This window comes from Onychomys torridus, chromosome 8 (genome assembly GCF_903995425.1).
Source record: "Onychomys torridus chromosome 8, mOncTor1.1, whole genome shotgun sequence".
Lineage (NCBI taxonomy): Eukaryota > Metazoa > Chordata > Mammalia > Rodentia > Cricetidae > Onychomys > Onychomys torridus.
Genome location: NC_050450.1, coordinates 14,203,095 through 14,225,021, shown reverse-complemented (window position 1 = coordinate 14,225,021; position 21,927 = coordinate 14,203,095). Strand labels below are relative to the sequence as shown.

The 21,927-nt window shown below is 42.0% G+C and overlaps 1 protein-coding gene across 7 annotated transcripts in view; it reads left to right on the top strand.

Annotated features, from left to right (window-relative positions):
- Positions 1–21,927, top strand: part of Rbfox1 (RNA binding fox-1 homolog 1) — a 1,681,994-nt gene that overhangs the window by 431,012 nt on the left and 1,229,055 nt on the right. For all 7 annotated transcript variants that reach the window (XM_036197531.1, XM_036197534.1, XM_036197530.1 and 4 more), the window contains one exon: positions 6,246–6,308. The gene's annotated coding sequence lies outside the window, so the exon portion shown is untranslated. Of the gene's footprint in view, positions 1–6,245; positions 6,309–21,927 lie in introns of those variants that run through there.

Here is a 21,927-nt window from a genome sequence, read left to right as displayed (position 1 = left end):
GGCTTGGTATCTCCTCTGATCTCCAGGCAAACTTCATTTATTAAAGCACAAATAAAATATCACCACACACACCCATGTGTAAACAGGAGCTGCTGTGAAGCATGGAGAGGGAGCACCTAGCACATCATTGCTGTGCTCAAGCCCTATTAATTTACCTGAATACTGAGTAGATAGAGAATCTGGTGCAGTTTCTGGCTGCCCCCAAATATTTGGTCATGTATGCAATGCCATGTCTCTATGGCACTGAAGGAAGTGGCAGCACCAGAGGTGGGTGGTTCTAATCCCTGAGAGTGGGGATATTGATGGGACAGTAAGACAGGCCTGCTCCTGTGCTCCTCACTCTCCTCTTTTTACTTCTACTCATGGCTCTGAGTCCATCTGATTCTTCTTTTCCTCTTTGCACAAATGACAGAGAACAGTAGTCTCATGATTTTTGAGTTATCTATTGTAGAAGTTGAATAAAATTACACATACTGTCCAAATTCCTGGGAGAAAAAATGAGCCTTGCTTTGGCCAGATTCTAGTAACAGAATCTGCTTGGCTCAATCCTGAGTAACAGAGTCAAGATGTCGGCATCAGTTACAATCTTGACTAAGCTAGACAGCCTGACACTTCCTCATATGGCCTGAGCTTGTCTGTCATGCCTTTCTCTACCAAGAAGGACATGACACACTTGAGGAACTTGAGCCCAAATTAAGCCTTTCCCCTTTGAGTTGTTTCTTTCAAGTTTTTTGGTTATGGTGACACAAGACAAATTGAGTCACAGTGACCAAAGCCTGAGCAAAACAATAGAATAGAGGTATCACCTGTACAGACTGTGGGCCCACTGCGAGGTGTGGTATGGTGGGGGTGGTAGTGTGTGGTAGCTCTGGGCCCACTGTGAGATGAGGTATAGTGGAGTATGGTGGTGGTAATAGTGCTTGGTAGTAAAACTTTGCCCTTAAATATAAGAAGTAAAGGAAAAAGGCATACAGGGTGAGGCCAGGCAAGATTTGACCACCAGGACAAACTCATTATCTTCTTCACAACTGGATCCTACCTCCTACCTTTTAACACTTCGAAATTGAAATTATGCCACCAGATTCTGAATTTATCAAGGACTAACCCATTCATTAGGTCAGAGCTTTTGTGATTTCATTATTGCCTGTGTCACAGGCATGGGCAGGAGTGCCTTGTGGTTTCTCAATCTGATCAAGTTGATAATTAAGCTAAGCCATCTCAGGGCTGAGGAGACTCAGTAAACTGTAAGCATGGAGACCTGGGTTTGCTCCCCAGAACCTATGTCAAATAGCAGCTGTGGGGGTGCTCACTTGCAATCTCAATACTGGAGAAGTAGATGCAGGAAAATCCCCGGGGTGTGTTGGTTAGCCTGCGTGGTTGAACTAGTATTTTGCAGATCAGTGAGAGACCCTGACTCCAAATAAACAAACAAACACCAAGGTAGACAGTGTTCTGAGAAACAACACTCTAGATTAACCCCTTGTCTGCACATGTACCTTCACACACACTGTACCTACCTACCTACCTACCTACACACACACACACACACACACACACACACACACACACACACACACGTACACACTCACACAAAGAGACTGTCTCAGGTGACTGAGCCCATCTTTCCCTCTTCCCTTCCTCAGTTTCTTTCTGTTCCTGACTTTCCTTCCTTGGGCAAATGCCCCTCATATCTTTGACATTCTCATCAGAGCAAGAACTCAGATTATGTACAGAAACCATGCTGCCCTGGCCATCATTCAGCTTGCAGGGTGGTGGACAGGCATGCTTTTAAAATTAAATGTAAAATGAAAGCTTGCAATGTACTGTGAAGGAAAGATAATGGGCTCTTGAGGCCACTGTGCAGGGTGTTTCCATAAGGAGGTAGTGACATGTGAGAGCTGATTAGGTGTGACCAGCTCTCTAGGTCAACGTCAAGGCACGTGTGACCTCCTTGTGGCAGGCGAAGTCCCTTTCAGAATTAATGGATGCACAGACATGCAAGTCCTCTTAAATAAATAAGGCTGGAGTCCAGGACTATATTCTGCAATAATAATCCATGCCATAAAATAATGTGAAATAAATCAAGAAGTGATGGATAAAAGGTCCAAATGATCTAGTAATGTCTTTGTGTTTTGTGAGACTTGCCAGGCTGCACTGCACAGGACTAGGAGTGCAAGCCTGGAGATGGGAGGAAATAGCACCTCTGCATCCAAGAGGCAGTGGGTAGCAGAGTCTATGGAAGCATAAAACATTACAGGAACCAGCCCTGTTTAGACATTAAAGTACCTACTGGCAGCTGGGTCACCAATACCAGTGTCTTGGAAATAATCACACCTCTGCTTTGTCTTCACATTTGGATGGAGTGCAGAGGGGGAGTGGCTAATGCATGAATGTTCATTCACCTCCAGTATGCCTGGTGAGTGTTTCAAGGTTTCTTCACATTAGCTTGTCATCCCCGATGCAGTCTCAATAGGATGAAAATCCAGCCAGTTCCTCTGAGGCTTAAGGTTCTCCCTGGATGTCCATTGCTTTTTATGGAGTGTGCAAAAATCATTAGTTAAAAAAGCTGTGCGATGGAAATAGTGAATGGGGAACATGTGTTTTGTGCAAGCCTGAGGACTTGAACTATGTCATTGTAACACACATAGAAATTTGGGCATGGTGGCAGGTGTTTGTAATCTCAGCACAGGTGAGGTGCAAGCAGGTGAATCCCCAGGGCTCCCTGGACAGCCAACATAGCCAAATTGGCCAGCTCCAGGCCAATGAAGAGAACCTGTGTCAAAAAACCAAGTGGAGGGCAGCTGAGGAATGATACCTGAGGCTTACATCTGGCCTCCACATGCATGCACAAATACCCACATCTGCATCTCACACACACACACACACACACACACACACACACACACTGTATCTTTCCACCAGAATTGTGGAGAGCATCTGTCTCTTTGTGCTGTCTGTGTCCAAGTAAATGACCATTTCTAGTGTCATCTCATAACAATAGTCTCTGCCTGTGTTTTTATATAGTGCCTACCTAGAGGATCTGACACGTTATCATTAGTGAAAAGAAGGAAGTAAGATTAATTTCAACTTCAGGTTGAGTTTGAAAACTGATGGTGAGGTGTGGGCAGCAGGCATATGTAGACATAAAATTAATTGCTATTACCTGGGTACCACACACTAGAACACAATAGGATACTCAGAGAAAACCTTTTCCTGGAATGGAGGTCATTTTCCTTCCGTGACACAGTAATACTTTGGGTCAGTGAGGAATTGCTACTTAGACTATACAATATGGTGAACAGCTGGTAAGTGCCTGGGCACTAGGCCAGATGACAAAGCTATGGTGTGCAATTAAACCCTGCCTCAGTTCTCTAGCTATAAGTGGTTCAAGTCCACAAAGGGTTAGAAGGATTATGCAATCATGTTCTGATAAAGGAACATGTAAGCAGCCACAGTGACCCCCCAAAGATTTAATAAGTATAAAGGGCCAATGAAATCTCCAGAGAGCACTCGGGTGGCCAATGAAGAATGAGTTCACATTTGACCAGATGGAGGAAGCTCAGAAAGAGAGAAGGACCTGATCAAAGGGCCAGAAGAGGAAGGGAGCCTTCTATCTTTTTGGTAGTTGGGCATAGCTTGGTGTTATGGTGAATAAGTACACTGCAGAGGAAAAGACTGGAAGGTGGGAACATAAGGGAAGCTTGAGACTGACTACAGGAGACAATTGCTTTTAATAAGTAGGCAGATGCATATGAATTTGCATACAGAGCTGGAAGATACAAAGGGTTTAAGGTAACTCTCTTCCTAGAAATTAGACTGTCTTCCTACTTAGCTCAAAGAATCCTGTAAGTTGGCTGTTTATTCCTGAACTGTCTCAACTGTTCTTCCAGGATATTGTTCATCTAGTTACCCTTCCAGATTTCAACTTCCTGCCAAGTTACTTTCTTTTATTTTTATTTTTTTTTAGATTTAGTTATTTTATTTTAAGTGTATGAATGTTTTGCCTACATGTATGTATGTAGACTGTGTGCTTGTCTGGTATTCACAGAGGTCAGGGGAGGGCATTACATACTATTAAACTCAAGTTAGGGGTGATATAAGCCACTCCATGTGTTCTAGAAACTGAGCCAGGGACTTCTGCAAGAGCAATAAATGTTCTTAACTGCTGAGTGGCAGTGGGCAGGGGCAGAGTGGCAGTGGGCAGGGGCAGAGTGGCTGGAAGTTGGGTAAACAGTAGGATCTTTGTAAATGATTGGGTGTGAGTGTGAAGAAGAATGGGTGGTTGGACAGAGGGATGCAGGAATGAATAGATACATGGATGCATAGGTAGTGTGTGAGTAGAAAATGTACAAATATGTACATATATGAGTGGGTACATGGGTGAGTGAGTGAGTGGATGGATACATGGTAGATAGACAGAAGAGTGAGGGATATATATCTATATCTATATATATCTATATCTATATATCTATATATCTATATATCTATATCTATATCTATATCTATATCTATATCTATCTATATCTATATCTATATCTATATCTATATCTATCTATCTATCTATCTATCTATCTATCTATATATATATATATATATGGTGGACGGATGGATAAATACATGATGTCTGGGTGGTCAGATGGTATGAATAGATGGAAAGGATGTGTGGGTGGGTGGGTGGATGGGTTGGTGTGTTGGGTAGATGAATGGATTGGTGGGTGGGTATGTGGTTGAGTGAGTGAATATGTATGGAAAGATAGATACATGGTTGAATGGGGCAATGAGCAGTTAGGCATATGGAGATCTTGTAAGTGGATGGAAGAGTGAATGAGTGGGTGGTTAGATAGATGAATAGGTATAAACAAATGGAAGGGAGGGTAAATATGAGTGGGTGGGTGGACAGATAGATGCATGCATGGATGGAAGCTTGGATAGATTCATGTTTGTTGAGGTGCAGAGGTATATGGATAGATGCATGGAAAACAGACAGATGGAAGAATAGTACATGGATGGATGGATAAGTGAGTAGATGAGTGGGTGGATAGATGGGTGAATGGGTGGATGAATGGGTAAATGGACATTTGTTCATTGGTTCATGAGATTTTACGCTGGCTAAAAGATGTTACCTAAATAGAAACATAAAGTAAAAGGAGGACTCCCACCCTTTATTACTTCAGAGCTCTGTATATTCTCAGGTATCTCTACATTTCTCCTTTCTTCCCAACAATTTGAAACTATTTAATGATCTTGATCATTAGTTTATCAACTCTCATGGACTCACCAAATTGGAACATTTTCTATACCTGTTTCCATCACATGTATAGAAGCACATATAGGAAATGGTATCTTTCTTAATGTGTCTGCAAATAATGTTTAAAATTAAGTCTGAAACCTGTGAATTGCTGAGTCTTCATGCAAATTATGACACTGTTTCCTAGTAATTGAATAATCCCTGAATTGAGATCCCAGAACCCTGAAAACCAGTTCTGCTTCTGTTATTTCTGTTTTTTTTTTCTCCAAGGAAGAAGCAGGTCATAGTCAACCTACTGTATGGTACCCTGAAAAGATTCTGAGTCTATTTAGTGAATCCTAGCCATTTTTAATTGTAAGTTACCACTTTTTCATGTCTGCATCCTATGATTTTTGTTTTAGTTTATTTTACTGTATTATTTTGTAGTGCTGGAGCTAATACCCAGGACCTCATGCACATTAAGGAAGGGAGTTACACTCCTATGTCATCACTCCTACGCCTCTGACTATCATGCAGTTGGTTGCCATAGAGTACTACAGGTTCAGAGTTAAAAGGAAATTTAGGACTTGCTTCACTGAATTTAGCTCCATTCATGAAATCTATAATAATATTAGTCCTGAATATCAACTCCCTATGACTTTGTGGAACCCAGCAATCACAATGTTAGAGAGAAGCAGAGCAGAGAATGCCTTCAGATTTGGTGATCAGTTCCAGTCTTTATGTACTATATCCACTCACACTCTGAGCCCAGTGGCCTCTCCTGACAAAATAGTCACACCTTACATGCAGGAGGATGAAAAGATTGAATGCACACATTGAAGAAACTTAGTCTTTGCTTTCATATTGTCCTATTGTCTAAAACAGTCAGGATCTGTTTTAGAAGCAACTAGTGCTAGTATACCTGGAGTGGCATGCGTAGGTTAACAGAAATGGCATGCAAACACAGCATAAGCATGTGGATTCCCTTTCTCATGTCTCCTCCTCTTCTCTTCTTTAGGAAACTGCTCAAAGACCTCATGAAAGTGGGACTTACGGCTTCCCTGATCAGGCTCAGCATTCAGTAAGTGCACCCCATTGCTGTGTTCCTTGTGTAAATAGATCCGTACCTTTGGTCTCTTTTCTAACAGACTGTCTTCTGCATGCCCCACAGTTCCCACAGAAACCTTGCTGTGTGCCTGGTCTCTCTGTTTGGCTTAGTGAATTTGGGGCAAGATGTGCATGTCAGTGGCTTAGCCTCTGCTGGCAGAAATGGAAAGTTCATGTAAAATGAATTTTGCTTTCTTCTGTTTCCTGTGGTCTGCTCATAAGGGGAGAATATGTCACTGTACTTTAAGATACAGGGGGGTGTTTTAGAAATTTCATTTGTTTTCCCCCAGTAATTATTTTCCCACTGTCTTCCTTTGCCATTGCACATAGGAACTTAGTTTTGGTGAGGCTAGAAGTATTTTTTTTCCAATTTCCCCACATTTTTTTTTCAATATCCATTAGTATCAGAGACTCGGACCCCATGAAGTCTGACTTGAGTTCTCCTTTGTGATAGAATAACTAACACATTTTGGGAATAAAATTGTTATCATTTAAGAAAAACATCAAAACTCTCAAAGTTTCAGAAGGGTGCCTTAAGGAACTATTTATTTTTCTAGCTGTGGCTTCCTTCACAGGCTTTGGAATCACTTAGCATCTCCTGCTTCTGAACATCACCCCATGTTAGAGTGAGCAAGCGGAACTGGAGGTCGGGGAACTCTGTACCTCCAAGGAGCTGATTGATTACAGGGACACTTCTGCCCTGGGTAGAATTGCCTGGCTGGTCTTCTTGCTGTGGAATTTGCATATGCAAATGTGGAGGAGGAGGAGGAGGAGGAGGAGGAGGAGGAAGAGGAGGAGGAGACAAGAAGAAGCAAACACCTGACAGTGTTAGCTCTTTACTCCACCAGAATAGCTCTGTGCCACCCTGACAGCTAAGCTTGCATCACACAGGGGGTTAGAGCAGACTTTTGTTTCCCATCATGAAGGAGCGTCCATCTCTGTTTTCTAGCTCCCACATCTATCTTGTCATGCCTTTGAAGTTCCCCTTTCAGTATTTTCTGAAAACTGTGAGAGGTTTTGTAAGTAAAAAGGAGTGGGAGCTATTGGGTGTTTAGTCTGTTTAGAGCTATAGAGTATAAAGTTAAAAATGCCTTCTACTTTACCTTCCCTCAAAGTAGCATTATTCTCCTGTTCCCTTTGGTGTGCTGGGACAGCAAGCAAGAGATAAGGAAATGAAGCATTCAAGGATGGAGTTTTAGAAGAAATATGACCCTCCCTGCCTCTGCCTTCAGAACATGATATCAGTTGTTGCCTCTCAGAAATGAACTCCTGTTCAGGCCATGTGCTGGTGTTGGAAGCTGCTGACCTATGGGAGGCTATGGGCCCTGAGACATTCAGTACAGTGGTGTATGGGAGCTCACATTATATATCTATGGAGATGGTATAGTCTACCTATAGCCACAGAGGGAAAGAAAGTATTAATTGGTTGTTCCATACTACATGCTAGCAAGCAGATATGATAATTTCTGAAAAAATTTAAAAGGTAAGAGATGGAAAAAAATGTCTCTTTGTACAAACGTTGAGGACAGGCTCCTAACCACCGTTCATATAAGTTGAGACTTTCCCTGACACTAGAGTGTCAGTGGTATTAGAAACTTCAATCCACTCCCAAGGCCAGGAAATCAAGATTAAGAAGAGTTGTTTTGTTTCTAGGTGGAACAGTTACTTTTCTGCTTGCTCTGATAAACACCTGAGATCAGCTTAAGGAAAAAGGGGCTTGTTCTGATTCAAGGGGGAAATTACAGAGCCTCATGTCAAGGAAGGCGTGGCGGCCACAGAGTAGAGTAGCTCCTTGCGTTGAATCTGCAGTCAGGAAGCAGAGAGCAATAATGAGTGACAGTGTTCCATTGCTGCTTTCTCTTTTCATCAATATGGGACCCTGGCCCATGAAGTGAGGTCACCCCCATTTAGAGTGGCTTTTCATTCCTCAGTTAATCTAATCTAGAAACTCCCTCACACATACAACCAGAGATTCATCTCCATGGTGATTCCAAATCCTATTGAGTTTGGATTAGTGTCACCCCTGGGGAGCAGGTGCTCCAGCAGACAGAGTAGCCATGTCCCTCACTCTTGGGTATTCTTCTCTGCTAACAATGGGATCCATGGCTGGCTAGGAAACTGCCCCAGTAACTTCTGGAAATCTCACCAGGGACAGTGTCTTTGTCGCTTGGATCTGTATGCCTGACCTTGACGGGAATCCAGCATTTGATGTTGCCATTGGCTTCAGAAGTCATTTCTGTTTCCTTCTTCCAGTATGTGGCTATCCTTTGCCATTTAACTTTTTTCAGGACACTCCTTTGGCATTTGAGTCCTTTGGATACAATTGGCCAGTGTGCACTGTATACAGAGCTAGTTCCTATGAGCCAATGTCTATTTTCTGGCTTTTCACATCCCAGGGTGATATGTTTGCTAAACACAATGTCATAGGAAATGCATGTTAGCAGGCTCATTGGTTGATCTTAGGCCTCAAAGCAATTTCCTACAACTTGTAAATTTAATGTCTAACAGAAGGTTTCCTTGACCTCTCCCACCTGTCAGATAATGCTTTCATGTGTGCTGTGTCACAGTTATTAATCCATGAATTAATTAACAGGAAAAGTTATTTTAGTGTTTCCTTCTCTTGATTGTCAATTTGATTGGATAGAGAAGTATGCAGGAGATTTGTAAAGTAAGTCTCTGGCTATGTCCATGAGGGTGTTTCTGGGATTGACTAAGGAAGAAGACCCCTCTGAAGAAAGTGGCACCCTCCTTTAGGCTGGGGATCCAGATAGAATAAAACAGAAAAGAGAAAAAGCCCGTTAGAGTTCGTTCTTGTTCTCTGTCTCTCTCTGTCTCTCTCTGTCTCTCTCTGTCTCTCTCTCTGTCTCTCTCTCTCTCTCTCTCTCTCTCTCTCTCTCTCTCTCTTCCTCCTATTTCCCTCCCTCCCTATCTCTCCCCTTCCACCATGAAGTAGCTGTTATTCTCCACCTTGTCCTCTCCACCAGAATGGACTGAAGCATCTGAAATAGTGAGCACAACTATTTCCTCTCTCCGAGTTGTTTTTCTCAGTGTTCTGTCACAGCAGCTAGAGAGTGATTATTAATACATTTAGTCTGTCGGTTCTGGCTCCAAGTAACAATTGAAGCCAAATCAAACTCTGTTCGTTCACCCAAGACACTACTTTCTTCCTACTTTGTTCTCATGCTTCAGTGATGAACATTGTCTTGTTCTCCATTCTGCATCCAGGAGATGAGGAAGCCTTTGCTTAGAGTGTCTTAGGAGCTTCATTTGCAAGCTTTATGTTGTCATGTTGCTTAAGCACTCAAAGTTGCCTGTCTGAGAAGGTTTCCTGGGTACTTCCTGTGCCTATAGCTACCTTTTGCTGGATCACAGTCAACAGACTGAACCAGAAATATTCCCAAAGGATGACTTTTACCTACTTAGTTGTCCAAAAAGCTAATTGTTTTGCATGGCTTACCGTCTCTCTGTGAAACACTAAAACCCTTTGCATTCCAACCAAGTGGGTTGATCCCAAGTCCCTCGTATTAACCATCTTAGATACACATCTTTATTGTTTGAGTTCATGTTTCTAATAATGTATTTTTCAGTTTCTTGACTGTTTTAGGTAAAAAAAAAAAAAAGAAACTCTAAGTTGATCTCCAGGAAGAGTAAGAATCTTGATGAAATGGGCAAGAATAGAACAGTCTGTGTAGATAGGTGGAGAAACAGCAGTGAATTCCATCTAGGATGTTGAAAACTAAGTAGATTGGCTGGACAAAGGAAGATGTCAGAAGCCATCAGTTGGTATGGTAAAGGGAAAAGGAAGAAGTGAAAGAGAAAGGAAGAGAAGCAGAAGGAAGAGATAAACAGAGGGAGGGAGGGAGAGAAGGAAAGAGGGAAGGGAGAGGGAGAGAATACAACAGAAGAAAGACATTCCTTTAATTGATGGCTGGGCTGAGGGCAGGATTGATTGCAATTGCAGGAGTCCCATGGTTTCTGGACTAACATACAAAACGATGCCCTCTTCTTGATCACCCTCATATGTTGACACTGACCCTCTAGTAACCAGTCTCCAGTTGTTCACAGTTCCCTGGGAGTTTCTTTTGTCTTTGCCAAGCTGTTACACAGGTAGAGTTCTCTCAAGTTTCGAGAATAGGAAGTAAGAGAGGAAAACAGGAAGTAGGAAGAAAAGCAACTATTTTGCATAAATTTCATCAGGAAAGGGGAAGGTGCAGAAGAAGAGAAAGTAATAGGAGGGTGCTATGGTTTGAACATAAGTATTCCAGATAGGCTTGTGTGTTTTAACACTTAGAACCATCTGGTGTGCTATGTGGGGAGATTGTAGCCCTTTGGAATGTGGAAGTCTGGTTAGAGCAAGTGGGTTAGTTGGAGGTAGTTGTTGGAGGACACAGCTAAGCCTGTTTCTAGTTTAAATCCCTGTCGTTGGTTCCTGGTCTGCTGAGATGTGAGCAAACTGCTTTATGTTCCCATTTCCATGAAGCCACCTCCCACCATATCTTCTTCCCCATGGTGAGTCTTAAATCCTACTGTCTAGTATGAGCCAAAATCAAACTTTTTTTCAAAGAAGTGTTAAATGGTTGTACTTTTTTTTTACTATATTCTTTTTTTTATTTAAATATATTTATTTATTAAAAAAATTTTCATTTTACATGTCAACCCCAGTTACCCCTCCCTCCTCTTCTCCCGCCTCCTCACCTCCCTCACACTCTACCCCCATCCACTCCTCAGAGTGGGTAAGGCCTCCCATGGTAGTCAACAAAGTCTGACATACCAAGTTGAAGGAGAACTTAGCCCCTCCCCATTGTATCAAGGTGGAGCAAAGTATCCCACCACAGGGAATGGGCTCCAGAAAGTCAGTTCATGCACCTGGGATAAGTCCTGGCAATGCTGAATGTGGTTGTACTCTTATTCATCGTAAAGTGTAATCATGGGGTCAAACATCTCCCCTGAAAACCAACTTAGTATTTCTTTCGGTTTATCTGTAACAGACAAGCAACTGAAGAGTACATCATGAGGGGGGCTAAAGACATCTGCACAGAAGCATGGACTAGAAGGATAGAGAAGTGTATCTCTTCAAACCATCATCCAGAACAAATGTTTTTCTCTTTCAAAACTCATCTTGTCAGATATTTGGTAACAGTGAGGTAAAAGTAGCTTATGCAGCAGGCTTGTAGCAGAGTAACTTTGAAGACGAGTGTCAGGGAGGAGGAGCAAAGCCTGAACTGGCACCTCATGGTCTGTCTTACTAACTTTCCATCATTTTAGCCCTTATAACTGCCTTGTTACTCATGCTTCACCTTAGGTGTGGTGTGGTGTGGTGTGTGTGTGTGTGTGTGTGTGTGTGTGTGTGTGTGTGTGTGTGTGTGTGTGTGTGTGTGTGTGTGTGTATGTGCATGCATGTGTGTGTGTGGTTGTAGGGCATGACTGTGTGTATAGAAGACAGAGGTCAACCTCAGGTGTCTTTCTCTGTTCCTTTCCAGCTTGCTGTTTGATACAGAGTCTCTCATTGAAACTGGAGCTAGCCAGTGTGACTAAAGTGGTCAGTGAGTTGCAGGGATCTGCATGATTCTGATCACATCCACCAGAGTACTGATGTTTGTCATTGTTCCTGGCTTCTTATATAGGTGCAAGGGATTTCCAACCCAGGTCCTCATGCTTGCATGGCATAAACTTTACCAACAGAGTCATCTTCCTAGTGCTGCTTAGTATCTTAATTGCTACCCTTGATGCTGATGCCCACAATTCCACTTCCCCAAACTATGCCAACCTTTAAAATATTAAACAAGCCAGTCTTGGGTAGTGGATCTACAAGCTGCATGGCCCTAAGCATTACACCAGACTAACAGGTCTTCAGTTTAATAACACAAAGAAGGGATTAGAACTTGGTGATCTTTAAATAAGTAGCTTCTCACTTAGACTTCAGAAAATGATAAAGAAACAGCAAGTAGGCCACAACAGAGGTTGACCAGGGGATGGCTGATGGTTAAGTGGGACATCAGTGATGAGTGACCACCAGCTGTCCCTCCTGGCCCCACCTGGCACCTAAAAAGAGCCCATTTTCTCCTGAATGTGAAGATGTACTGGATAGGCCTGTAACCCATCCAGCATAGGCACTCTGCCTGCCCTCTGCAGTTTTCATAAACTCACATTTATGTGTTTTATTCCTACTCACTGCAGTAGAGAGTTACAAGCATGGAAGCCAGTCCTGTATCCTTAACCACTGAGGATAAGTACAACCTTTCTGTTTATCTTCACCATTTATCAGTTCCCAATTGGAGGACCCAGGGAAAATGTCAGCTCAATATTTTTTGCTAAATCCCTTCACTTAATCTAAAGATAAGGTCACTTGCTGCTACTACTAAACATGGTACTCTTGGTTATTTATTTAAAACACCAGTAAACTTGTAGGCATCTGTGGAAATTGCAAAAGACCAAACCAGAACTGAGTGTTAAGCTGGTTAATAAGTCATGACAACAAGGACTATTTTTTTTTAAAATAGAGGAAGGTTACAGATCTCTTGAAATTTGAGAATCTCCAAAGCAAACAGAGAAAAGTCCTCTGCGGTTTCGATGATTTGTTTTGTTTTAAAACATGGTGCTAGTTTCTTTCTGGCAGACAATTGCTTGTGAGTTCTTGCCTCTAAAAGTGCTAATGACTCAACTTCATGCAGCAGTCTGCAAGGGGGCAAGTACAGACTTTGACACAAACATCTTGGGAATCAAGTATTGGTTCCCATTTACTATGACTAAGAAAATCCTATTCTTTGTGGGGGACAGGTAGAGGTTGAGGCAGGGTGTCATTAGCCTAAGCTGAATTTGAACTTGCTATTTAGCCAAGGATAACAAAATTACTGTTATCACTATTTGGAATCCATGGATCACTGAGAAATAACCCCCTGTCCTGCCAAGTGATATGTGTATACATGTGTTTATGTGTGTGCATACATGTTTGTACATGAATTTATCAAGTTAGTTGCCTCTTTATATGTATATGGCATGTATGTGTACATGTCTTTTTGTAGAAGCCAGATGTGACTTGCTCTATCATTTTCCCCCTCATTTTTTTCTGAGATCAGGTCTCTCGATGAATCTGAAACTTACTGATTTGGCTAAACCTGTCTTTGCCTCCAACAGCCCTGGAATTCCAGATGTTACTGCCACACCTGTCTTTCATGTGGGTTCTGAGGAGCTGATCTCAGAGCTTACATGGAAGGTGCTTTACCATTGAGCTGTCTTCCTATCCCGGGTGGTTAACTCTCATTAGAACTGTATTCCCATGTTAAAGAAAATTGAAAATTCTCTTGGAGAAGTTACTGAACTATGTTGTGATGCATGCCAACTTGCTCAGACACTGAGGTGTCTGTTGACAGTCATATTCTGGTAATGCGTCCATACACCTCTTCCTTTTCCCTTCTAAAATAGCTAAGGGAATTTTAATGTTGGATTCTTGCTGAATGCTGAGGATTTTAAAAGGAATAGACATGAAGGAGAAGGATTTTCTACCATGATGGAATTGTAAGGTAATTTTTTAAAGCAAATCAAATAATCTTGGATCTTTTGTATGCCATGGGCTGCTCTGTCACATGTATTGACAGCCCATGAGTTTTACAGTTTTGGTTTGAAATTTCAGTCTCTTGTTGAAGATGTGGTCTTCAGTGGAGCAATGTTTATAGGTGATGCATTTGGGAAGCCTTTGGATCATGAGACTTTGACCTCTTTAGTGGATTGAGCTGTTGACGCATTCATAATTGGGAGGGTCTTCCAGGAGAGCATGGAAACCCAGGGTATGGAAACAATGGCAGAGAATGCTGCCTTGGGTGACTGCTGCTTGTTCCTGTCCCTTGCTCTCTTCCCTTTTGGGATGCTGTAAAGTGATAAGTTTTAATTCCTCATGTCCTCTCCACCATGGCATTCTGCCTTGACACATACTTATCACAATGGGGTCAAGTAGCTGTGGGGGTCAGGAACTGTGAAATCAAATGGACCTTCCTTTCTTCAAGTTGCATCTCTGGTAGTTTATACAGTGGTGTGAAGCCAGTGGACTTGAGCATGTGTGCAGCTTGATCTCTGCTGGTGCAGGGAGAGGCTAAGGTGGCTCCCTACCGCATGCACATCCTTTTCTCTCCTCATTAGGTCCTGGTTTTCTCCTTTCAGAGCTAGCTGACCTTCCTCCGGGCCTCCCTCATACTTCCTGAAGGACATGGCCCTCTCAGGGTTGCCTCCTCCCTCAGCAATGTCCATTTGTGCTTCACAGGGGCAGATTCTCCCAATCACTTCATAAAGCTGCAGGCCCTGCAGAATCAGTGCCCACTTATAGCCACTAATGCATTAATAACAGAAACGTCCCTGGCCATGACCTACCTGAGTCATTACCCACCGATCATAGGAGGCAATTTCAAGCAGATTGACTAGTGATCAGTGTCCTCCCCGGCGTCCATACAGGAGGACACATGGCTGCCTTCACAACCCCTGAGCAGATGGCCAGAGCACGTAATTGCTCGCCTCAGCCGGTGTGGGTCTGGCTGCAGGCTGGGGAACCTCCATGTCTTGCATGCAAAGCTGAACTCTCTTACCCTGGGGCTCTGCTCCAAGTACTTCAGCCTTTCATTTCAGAACTTTTCAGAATCCAAGCTCTCCCTGACCTTCTTTGTGCTGGTTTTGAACTTAATGCACAAGCAATTCTCCAAAGATGTTGAGGAAATGAGGCTTCAGTGGATCTGAGTCACTCAACACATATGGCTGTCCTGCAGCCACTTGTAAATACTATCTAAGTCCATGGTCCAAAGCTGAGGCTACTATAGGCTTTTACCATTTACATTTTGTCCAAGTACATTTTCCCATCACCTATAATAATGACTGGGGCCCGGGAAAATGGCTCCATGGGTAAAGTGCTTGCTGCACAAGCCTGTTGACCTGAATTCTGATCCCTACCACTCACATCCTGGTAATCGACTTGTACCTGTAATCTCAGTGCTGGGTATTAGACACAGGCAGGTATCAGTGGCCAGCTGACAAGCTAGTGTAGCTGAAACATTAACTTTCAGGTGCAGCAATAGACCCTGCTCGCTCCAAAACAATAAAGTGGGCCAGTGAGATGGCTCAGTGGGTAAGAAAGGCACTTGCTGTCAAGCTTGAGGACCTGAGTTAGATTGCCATGGCCTACAGAGAGAACCAACTCACAAAATTGGTTGTCCTCTGACCTCCACATGCACACATACACACACACACACACACACACACACACACACACACACACACACACAGAGAGAGAGAGAGAGAGAGAGAGAGAGAGAGAGAGAGAGAGAGAGATGAACAGGAGAGACACAAAGAATGAATACATTCCTCTATGCCTGTTCCAGCTTTCCAGTTTCCATCCCCCCATGCCAGCCTTTAATCTATGGGATGGTGCCACCCCCCACATCCTTATTCTTGCATAGAAATAACCCACAGACACACCCAGGGTGGTGCTTTTTTAACCTATGTCCCATCAAGTTGATAGTCAGGATGAACTATAGTAGTTAAAGAGTATAAATCCCTGTGAACTAGCCTATGTTTTTAGGTGGATGATTCCAGTACATAATCAGCTCATTGTAATCTGGGCTTCTGACATTTTTGACTCTTATCCATCTCTTAAGAAAATTGAGGCAAACCCTTTGTCAGAAATTTACCTCAGGGAACTCACAAAAAAGAGAGAAAGCACATCAAACTATCACCCACTACTCTATCACAGATTAATATCCAAATATTGATGGTACTTCATGAGAGGTCCTTCTTTCTCTACCTCCTCAGTGCTGGGACCTCAAGCACTTGCACCATGCCTGGTCTTTTACATAAGTGCTGGGAATTGAACACAGGCTTTTGCAGCTATCTGAGCTTCCTCTCCAGCCCTCTTCAGACACTGCTTCCTAGACAGGTGTCTCTTCCATTCTGAATTTATGGTTGATGCCCTGTTATTCCTTGGCAATAACAAGAAGACTTGGATACTCAGAGGCCTGCTGGTATGGGAGGGCTGTTATGTGCACTGTGTTCTCAGAACCACTTCACAGAGCATGCACTTCCATAATGGAAATTCTGCCAGGGGGATTTTCAGAGCTGGGCACTGCAAGGTCAAATAAGCTGTGAGCTGTGGTTATTTTGGCTGCATAGACCAATAGGGCCTATCTATAAGTTCATTTGGATTCTGAAAATGGAGGCAGCAATCCTCAAGGGTCAAGTGCTGACTTTGAGACAAACACATGGAAACTCAAGTATTGGCTTTCTGCTTACCATGTGTGAGATTTTTTGTTTGTTTGGTTTTTTTTGTGTGTGAAAGGATGAGGAGTTGAGAGACAGTGTCATTTGCCAAAGCTGGCCTTGAACTTATTATCTAGCCAAAGACAGCCTTCATTTTCCTGTTCTGCTGCCTCTGTCTCCTAAGGTTTGGGGTTATAGGTGTGCCACAGAACACCTAATTTATGTTCTACTGGGGACTGAACACAGGACTTTATCCATGCTATAAAAATACTCTATCAATTGAACTATCTCTCAAGCTTGTTTCTTCAACCTAGTTTATTCTTTTATCTTGATGCCAACAGGTTACTCTGTGTGTGTGTGTGTGTGTGTGTGTGTGTGTGTGTGTGTGTATTAGATGTAAATTCTTTTGGTGCATAAGAAGGATGTCTGTTAACAAAAACTTTAGGAAAGAATTGGACTCCAAGAATAGAACTTTGACAGTGGTCAGTTCAGCAAGCGAGGATGGTACAAACTCTTCTGCTTCAGTTAGTAAAGATCTTGCCACTTCTGATGAGGCAAGAAGAGGACCCAATCAGCAAGCAGGAAAGAAGTTGGTAGCCTTGGGAGGACATGAAACCCAAGGAAACCACTGGAGGTTATCTACATTCACTCCAAAGTATTATTTGCTTTGCAGCTTTCCTCTCTACCTTCATGATGCTGATTTACACTCCTGACCAAATTAACCTACTCCTTCAAAAGTCTCACCATTAAAATGTTCTAGAAGTGACTCTTTTATAGAAGCTTTGTTGAGTGCTGAATTGCTGTCTGGGTCTGTGCACCTCACTTCTTCTTCATGATGACCACATTGGGTGTGTTCTGCTCAAAATTGCTGTTGTATGGACAAGAAAATGGAAAGTTGGAGAGGTTGTTTGGATTCCTCATAGCTGGGATTCAGGATGATTATGGGGATGATGGTGGGTATGATGGTGAGGGTGATGATGGAGATGATCATAGAAACTTGGAAGATGATGGTAGAGATAATGACAGAGGTGATTAATGGAGATGAATTTGAACTCCAGATTTTTCTATTCTGGAGTCCACACTCAATAAATTCTGTTCTAAACACTTTCCTTGCACTGAGATAAAATACTGATGGCTGTGAGTCTTGTGACATCACTATTGATGAAGGATATAAGCTTCAGTGGGTTGTGGAGTTGAGGATTTTGTTGTCTAAGCCCTTGGCTTGTCCTGGGTTGTATTTATAACTCCACTTCTCAAAGAGGAGATGAAGTGGATGATTAGTATGATATTTTTAAAATAGGCTTCTACTATGTATTTTTCTGTCCTCTGTCTCTTTTCCAAGCCAAAAAAAGAACAAGGAGTTTGAAATACATTGTATTGTAATACAGATGTCTCTCTGAATATGTTTATGTGTATGTATGTATATGTATATAAATGCATGTAAATTAGTACTATTAATATCCAAATAATTTAGTGCAAAATTGTGAAGGTAGGGAAATGAAATATTTACAATATTTCATTCAAAAATAAAAAGAAAGCTTTTTTAAATTAAAAGCCCAGGCTCTTGTCACTGCATGGTGGGAACCATAGTTGGTTTCCAACTTGTATCTTAAGGTTCAGTCCACACACAAAGCATGGTGCTTGGAAGGGCCTATGGAGACCCCTAAGAAGTTATGTGCATCTGCAGGGCAGTCTTAACAATTGTCTTCATAGTGCTGAGTTCAAATGTGCTAGTGGGACTTGTCAAACTCTCTGGTCCTCTCTAAAAGCTTTGATCAGGAATGGTAAAAGGCAATAAACCAGAATTGGCTCTGCATTTTGGCCTATGATATGCCCTCTCAGTTTTCCTCATAGGAGTTGATGTCTGGCCATTTCAAGCAGATAACCCTGACACCTCACTAACGCCTGGCATGATACTCTCCATAGAAACACAGTAAGGCTGGGTAGCAGTGGCACATGCCTGTAATCCCAGCACTGGGGAGGCAGAGCTAGTCCAATCTCTATGAGTTCAAGGCCAGCATGGTCTATAGAGTGAGATTTAGGATAGGCACCAAAACTACATAGAGAAACCCTGTCTTGAAAAACAAAACAAAACAAAAACAAAACAAAAAATAGAAAGAAAAAGAAAAACAGTAAGAAGCATGTTTCCTGGACTCATGGGGTATGTGGCTTTCAGAATAAACAGATATTAGGCAAATAATCATATGCAGATGTATGATTATAAATTCAGTTAATTCATACAAAGTATTCTGTGAGTATCAAGATAGTAATACTTGAGTTCAGGCATTCTAGGAAACAGGCTTTGAGGAGAGGTAAGGTGTTTGATGGTTTTAAGAAAACCAAAGAAGGCATGCTTGAAACAAAAGTCTGGAAGGGAGTCCTGGCACGGAACTGAGAGTAGTTACAGGAAGGGAAGTAGTTATCAGGGTAGAGATTTCACTTTGGACCCTGTTACACGTAATCATCAAGGAACATGGAAAAAAGAACATGTCCATATTTATATTTCAACAATATTACTGTGGCTGAAGTGGGGAAAAAGGCTTGAAGAGAGGGAATAGTCCAAGTATGGAGAATAGTTGAGATGCCATTGAGATAGTCTTGGAGGGAAGCATGACAGTGGTGGAAGACAGAGTTGTACCTATGGAATGAAATGAATGGAATATGTCTGTGTATTCATCTACCTAACTATCTACTTACCTATATGTATTTATCATTGATCTACTCACATATATTTACCTATCCCTTATCTATCATTGTTGATCTGTGTCTATCTCTATCATCTATAATTTATTAACAATAGTCTCTCCATCATCTATATTGTCTATTATCTCTCAGCTATCTATTTTTTATCACCTGCCTGCCATCTAGCAATCAATCCTGTGGCTACCTCTATATATTGACTATATATTTATATTTACTATATATCTGTCATTTTCATATCTGTCAATTATTTAATGTGCACAAAATACAAATGTTGAATCAATTCACTGTAAAACAGTGAATGTTATCTGAATATGCATAGCCTTAACCAACTCATAACATTTTGTTTCTTTCTTTTTTTTTTTTTTTTTTTTTTTTTTTACTTTTTATTTTTTTGTGTATACTCTGGGATAGGATAAAGGGTTCCTTCCATTCCCCTTTCCCAATAGCTTGAAGGTGGTCCACTTGGTTTCTGCTTTCCCTGTAGTCTTCCATGTTACCTTGAATGACACCATTTGTTTTACCCAAGTTTCTCATATATCGAGGGCTAACATTCTTAATAGTTCTGTCACTGTGTCAAACAGCCTGCTGAAAAGATACAAGTGATGCCGGCAGGAGATGGGGCCATCTCAGCAGTTTGTGTAACACCAACAGGGTGTGAGGGAACGGAAAAATAATTAGTTTAGCTGGATGTAAATGGAAGATCGAGGAAGAACCTGTGAATGTGTGGCGGCCTGCCTGGCTGAAGGTTTGCAGATGAAAAACTGACTCAGCAGATATGCAAATGAAAGCACTATGAAGGGACTCGTGGTGATAGGAAAAGCAGTGTGACTTGAATCCAGTCCACCTGCATTTACAGAGGGTTTTACGTACCTGTCACCATGCGAAGCTTCAGAGGGCAACTGAGGGGGGAATTGTGGTAAGACACCAAAAAGGCCACAGACTAAAGGTGAAGAACAATGTTTGAGAGTACGTGGCTTCTTCAAGCTGGTGCTACAAAGGCTGAACAGCAATGACAAGCCACCTACGCAGTCAAAAGTACTAGATATATCAGGAATAAATCTGCGTATGGGGTTTAGCAAGCTCTGTGATGGCAGTTAACTTACTGCACCTCTCTAGACACAAGTGCTCTTTATAAAACACTTCCTTCAGAGTACATGCTGTTATTGCTTCTCCACACACACATGTGCACTGCACACATGCATATATCCACATGCACATGCCTGGCCACCCCAAGGCCATCTTAGTAGTGCTGGCAGCAGGAAGTGGGTAAGAAAATGCCTTCTGTTAGGTAGTTATGTGATTTTTAGGAAATATAGCCATTTAATAAATGTTTACTAAAGGCCAAGTCAGCATAAACCTGGCTTACAAAAGTTAATAGGTGTTGAATTAACATGTAAAGATTAGTCTTATTTTGAGGTTGGGGAGGCTGTTCAGTTGGAAAAGTGCTTTCTGTACAAGCCTGAGGATGTGTGTGATCCCCCAGAACCTGTATTTAAAACAATACAGATGTGGGGGCATGCATGCAAACCCAGTTCTGGCTAGGTGCACAGGTAGGTCCCTGGGACTTGCTGGTCAGCTAGCCTAGCAAAACTGTTGAATTCCAGATACAAGTGAGAAACCCTGTCTCAAAAATCAAGGGAGATGGTATCTTGAGGAACACTTGAATTTCACTTCTTGCTTCCACAAGTACATGAATATATGCAAATGTACACACATGAACCAATGCATCCACCAAAGGGCACACACACACACACACACACACACACACACACACACAGAGAGAGAGAGAGAGAGAGAGAGAGAGAGAGAGAGAGAGAGAGAGAGAAACAGACAAAAAGAGATGGAAAGAGATATAGATCCTTTGCTGATCATAACTCTTCCCAGGGTGCAGCCGGCACATGGTAAGTGCACTGATTTGCTTCACCAAAGATGCACCATCTTCATATTCATAGCAGTCATTTAAAATCTCACTGCGGGCTGGGGAAATAGCTTGATGGGCTAGAGCATTTGCTGTACAAGCATGAGACTCTCAGTTGAGACCTCAGAATCCATGTAAAAGCAGGCATGGTAGCATGCACCTGTAAGTCTAGCATTGTGGAGGGACAGAGACCAGAGGCTCACTAAAGATACAGCTTTAATGGTAGACTCTATCTCAAGGGAATGTGGTGAATGACAGAGCAGGACATACAGTATCCTTCTCTAACCAACTTGCTCATACATGTGGGCACGGACACCCCCACCCATCAAATAAGCTCTTACTGAAAATATGCCTGAGTGGACCTGTGTTCAATGCTTCTACAGTTGCTTTTGCTGGCACTCTTGTATGGTTTAAAGCTACTTTATTTTGCATATGATACTTTCATTGTTTTATTCACAATATTAACCATTTATTTTGATTTTTTAAATGTTCCTTGATATTTAATTATATTTTCCATCCAATTGTACATATCTTAATATTCTCCTAACATTTTAAATTAAGAAAGCAAAAGTCAGAGATGAGAACATATCTGATTTTCTGTGTTGCATTTAGTTAAAAAACCAATGAGGTAAAAGTCAGGCACTGTAGTGAACATCTCTAATCCCAGTACTTGTGAGGCAGAAGCACCTCAAGTTCAAACTATGCCTAATATAACAGAGAGATGTGCTTTAAAAACAAA